Here is a 6,000-nt window from a genome sequence, read left to right on the forward strand (position 1 = left end):
ATTCCTTTAGATCCAGCCTGGTAGTGTATGCTGTCTACATACTTTTGTAGGGAATCCAAATCGGTAATACTGGTGACAATAAGTTTAATAAAAAAAAACAAACGGTGACACGAAAAAAGTCATTATTTAATAAAGGTAGGACTCTATTCCCGCAAGAAGAATGTCCAGTTTTATTTATTTATCTATCATTTAACTCTCTCTCTCTCTCTATACATATATATATATATATATATATATATATATATATATATATATATATATATATATATATATATATATATATATATATATGAGAATGCCAACTAATTTCAACAAATTTGCTGCTCACATATAGTAATATATCCTAACAATCCCATATCCATAGCCTCAATCAAGTTAAGTTAAAGCTGACAAAATTAGTCAAGTACCATGATCCTTCCATAAATCCATGTTGGTTGATGTCTATACCTAACTTTGCTTCCCTGAGCAATTCCTGTAATATCCTTTCAAAGCATTTACCAATTTTACTTTGAAGCATATTGGATAATAATTTCCCACTATGTTATAATTATTATCCTTAGGTGTAGACATCACAAGTGCATCTTTCTATGTAGGAAGTGAACCCCCCCCCCCTTTTTGAAATAAAAAAGTCAAACATAGCAGCAACTGCTTTATTATTTTACTCAGAAAAAAATCACTTTGAACCATTATGTCGTGCTTAGTGTATTAAATTTCTCAGGTAATATGCTATGGCCAGAAATAGCTACACGGTAAGCACTTATATTTATTACTTATTGTCTAGCCTTCCATAATCTTCTCATATATATATATATATATATATATATATATATAGCTATCTATCTATGCATCTCTCTCTCTCTCTCTATATATATATATATATATATATATATATATGTATATATGGGTCTATGTTAAAACAACGAAAGTGCAGTTCATCGAACTGCACTTTCACAAACCCACTTTTGCGAAAGTGCATAGCATCAAACATGCACTTTTGCTAAAGTAAACAAAACAAAATTAAAAAATACACACACAAAAAAAAAATGTAAACACTACCCTGCACCCCCATGTGGGGGGAGGCAACCCCCCACACTTTAATATTCTAACTCCAAGATCGCACTACAGTGGGGAAAAGGGAATATTCCCTTATCCCCACTGTACCACATTTTCCACAAAAGATTTGTTAGTTGTACATCAACAGAATATGTTGATGTACAACTAACAAAACATGCAAACTGCATGTTTTTTCGTTTTTTACTTTGTTTTAGCGAAAGTGCATATTCAATGTTATGCACTTTCGCTAAAATCAGTTTGTCAAAGTGCAGTTCGATTAACTGTACTTTCGACATTCTGACAAGGACCCATATATATATATATATATATATATATATATATATATATATATATATATATATATATATATATATGAAAAAAAAGAAAAGAAAAGAACCTGCAGAACGGCACCAAAAATTTATTGTAGTGTTAAGCGCTTTTCGTTTGTTGCTTTAACAAACTTCTTCAGACATTTTAAAATCACATCAAGAACCTTTTAAATCTAGTCTCAATTAGCTGACCAATAGATCAATGAAAGCAATTAAAGACTAAAAACATTTAAAGAAATAGCTTCATAAAACAGCCATTAAAATAATCACTCGAAACACCACTCACTAACCAGTAAGAGCTAACAGTGTAAAAAGTCAGTAATTAAGAAATGTCAAACATCATAAATTATAATATATAAACACAAAAAGTAAAAAAAAAAAAATATATATATATATATATATATATATATATATATATATATATATATATAAACCCACAAAACTATAAACTATAAACAGGGTAAACAACAAAGTTCTATCTATGGCTTTTGAGTTTGAGAATACTGCTAATAGAACAACTCTCATTTAAGCCTGGTGTATTGTAAGCATTTAATTTAATCTGCCAGCTTAGTTCTAATTCTTCTAACTTAAATGTATCTGGTCCACCCCGAGGGGTCAGGGTATTGTAAAACATGTTTTGCAAAAGCGTTCTCATGCTTGTGTTTTCTAATAGCATAAACATGTTCATAAATACGTTCACAAAGTTTCCTTTCAGTTTTGCCAATATAGAAAGCCGAACAGAACTGACATTGGGCTAGATAAACTACCATTTTTGAATTGCAGTTCGCCCTTAGTCTCAGATGGTATTGTTGATCATCAACTTTAAATCTGTTCGATTCAATGATGTATTGGCAATAATTACAAGCCTGGCATTTGTACATACCCGCCATCGTGATATATTTTGTTGAACAATGTTCTAAGTAAGCCTTAAAGTTCTTCACCTTTTTGTAAATGACAACTGGATGTTCACCGACACTCTGAAAAACAGTAGTGTCATGCTTGAAAAGTGCCCAATTTTTCAAAAAATTTTGAAAGCAAACTTTGCTGTCAAGATTGTAAGTTGTTACAAATGTAACAGTCGATGTTTGCACTGAATGGGACTGGTTGTCAGCTACAGGCAACGTGATGGAATTGACCTTTATAGTCTCATCATTATTTAATGGTAAACCATTATTCAAAATTGGTTTATAAAAATAGCTCAAACGTTTACTTGTTACCTCTTCTATGATTTCATCGACCATAAGTTCAGGCTAGCCACGGTGAATAAACATACCTCTTAAGTAATCATACGAGCAACCCTAACTAGTTGTCCTTTTACTATAGCACATTTTCCTCGGGGTGGACCAGATACATTTGAGTTAGAAGAATTAGAACTAAGCTGGCAGATTAAATTAAATGCTTACAATACACCAGGCTTAAATGAGAGTTGTTCTATTAGCAGTATTCTCAAACTCAAAAGCCTTATTAGATAGAGCTTTGTTGTTTACCGTGTTTATAGTTTAAGTTTTGTGGGTTTATATATATATGTATATATTTTTTTTACTTTTTGTGTTCATATATTATAATTTATGATGTTTAACATTTCTTAATTACTGACTTTTTACACTGTTAGCTCTTACTGGTTAGTGAGTGGTGTTTCGAGTGATTATTTTAATGGCTGTTTTATGAAGCTATTTCTTTAAATGTTTTTAGTCTTTAATTGCTTTCAAGAGAAAGCTGAGGGTGATGCTACTCAATGCTAGAAGTCTAAATCTCAAAATGCACTCACTTGAGGCACTCCTTAAAATGGAGAACATCAATATCTGTGCAGTGACTGAGACCTGGTTCAAGGCTCCAGCGAGTACCCCTGCACTACCAGGCTATAACTCATACCACACTTTTCATCCATGTAACCTGGACCAGAACACCAAAGGCAGAGGTGTGTCCATATTCATTAAGGATATCAACACCTCCAGGCTAGTTGCTCAGCATAATTCAGCCGAGGTTATCCAAGTGCAACTAACTCTGGGCAAAACTGCAATCCAAATTGTAGCATGCTACAGATCACCCACCATGCCCCAGGATTCCCACTCCTCTTTTCTTGATGTACTGGAAAATATTAGGGTTCAACCAAACACCCTAATAATGGGTGATTTCAACTACCCCACCATTAACTGGGAAAACTACTCATGTACCAACTCCTTAGCTCAACGCTTTCAGGAATTCATAAACTCCAATGCCCTGGATCAACTTATCCACACCAGGGATAACAATATCCTAGATCTAGTCATTACCAACATGAGTGACCAGTGTTCCACACCTGAAGTTAATGCCTTATTGGTCCAATCTGACCATAAACTAATTACCCTAGATATCCACATCCTGCCCCCACCCCCCATTAAGGAAACCATGGTAAAAGATTTCTCCAAAGCCAACTTCATGCTTCTTAAGACAGAAGTGGTGAACTTCATGACACCCATGCAGATGGACAATACAGTTACGACTACTGAATCCTACACAATTGCACTTTATAAGCACTTACATGAGTGCATGGATTGTGCTATCCCAAATAGAACCAAGACACAATCCTCCAAAAAAAAGAAGCCAATCTGGTGGTCCCCTGCCATAAACAAACTGTACAACAGAAGGAAGAAATTGTTGCAAAAGAGAGTAAAATCCCATGAGTGGAGGAGCTCCCTGGTCAGCCTCAGTAAGAAGCTGTGATCCCTGATAAAATCCTCCAAAGCTAGCTACAAAAACAAAATCGCCACTGATTCTAAAGACAACCACAAAGCATTCTATAGCTATGTCAAGAATCTCAATGGCAACACTCTGCTCTGAGTTACAGCACAATGGCACTAAATATACAGACCCAACTGATATTGCCAACATCCTGGCAGATAGGTTCAGTGCTAACTTTACCCCCCTCTCAACCCCTAAAGAGCCCATCTCTATATCGGAAGAATGCAAAGTTCCTGTAATCATGGCTGCACAGGTAAAAAAACACACTCTCCAAAGCCAAGAACACAGCATCCATGGGACCAGACATCTCAGGCTGCTTTCTACATGAACTACAGAACAAACTGGCACCCCACCTAAGTACCATGTAAAATTATCGCCTCACCTCAGGCTTTGTGCTTGCTGAATGGCACACAGCGATGGTTATCCCACTCCACAAGGAGGGAGACACCATGGACCCCAGGAACTACAGCCCCATTAGCCTGATGAGCCTGGTCTGCAAGGCCATGGAATGTATCATCATGGAACTTATAAACAAAGACATTGGTAATCTCCAAACTCTGGACCCCACCCAGTTCGGGTTTGTAAAAGGCAGATCATGCCTCGTAAACCTGATAGACTTCTTTGAAGCAGTCACCAAAGCCATAGACAAGAGTAAGGTGGTTCACACAGCCTATCTAGATCTTGCCAATGCTTTCAACACCATCCCCCATTATGGAATTATAGATAAACTCACTAAACTAGGTATAAATCCCTATGTCACAAGATGGGTTGCCAACTGGCTCACTGACAGAACCCACACAGTGAAAGTAGCAGACTCCAAATCTGACTTCAGACCAGTGACAAGTGGAGTACCACAGGGTTCAATCCTGGGTCCTCTCCTGTTTGGTATCTACTTCTCTGAAGTACAGGCTAACACAGAAGGTCTTTGGCTAATGAAGTTCACAGATGACTGCAAACTAGGAGCCATAATCAAAACTCCTAACGATGTAGACATCCTACAAAAGGGCCTCACTGAGACAGATGTCTGGTGTCAAAGCCGTGGCCTCAAGCTCAATGCCAAAATTGCATTGTCATCCCCTTTGGTAAAAACTCTGTACACATGACCTACAACATAGGCAGTAGTATACTTAACACCAAAAGTGTGATAAGAGACCTTGGGACACAGGTGGACAGTAGTCACTCCTTTGATAATCACATCACCACAGTAGTCAGGAAATCCTTCTACGTGGCACACCTCATCACAATAAGGTTTCTCATCCAGAAAAAAAGAGGTCATTGTTCCCCTCTACTCATCACTCATTAGACCCATTATAGAGTACAACGCCCCTTTTGGTATGTACCTCACAAGACATCTACAACAACTGGAAAGGCCACAGAAATACCTCACAAAGAGGATTACTGGCCTCAAACAGATGCCCTATGCAGACCATCTAAAAAAACTCCAGCTTTACTCCATCACATATCGCCTACTCAGAAGTGATCTCTGGCTAGCATACAAAGCTATGTCAAACCTAGAGCTGTTGGACATGCTCCACTTAAAGAAATCCCAATCCCTCCAAGCTACACGCTCTAGGGACCTAAACCTTGTCACCACAATAAACAGAACATGCTGGAGGGATAGATTCCTGTCCAGGAGACTTCCCATACTCTGGAATAAACTACCTATCTATATCAAACAGAGCTCCTCATTAGCACTCTTCAAGGAAAATCTTGATGATTGGATGGGAAATAAGAAATTCACCCCAGGGATCACCTCTGTGGCTGTACTCGACGGTGGCACAGGAAAATAATATTCTTGGGTGGCAAAAGCCAGGGTACCTTTTTGGCTGGGCTTGTATAGGCCCCAGGGCTGATAGCCTAGTACCTACCTATGAACCTGTATATGTATAGGTCTACT

This window comes from Protopterus annectens, chromosome 15.part0, assembly GCF_019279795.1.
Source record: "Protopterus annectens isolate FY-2018-M chromosome 15.part0, PAN1.0, whole genome shotgun sequence".
NCBI classification, from domain to species: domain Eukaryota; kingdom Metazoa; phylum Chordata; order Ceratodontiformes; family Protopteridae; genus Protopterus; species Protopterus annectens.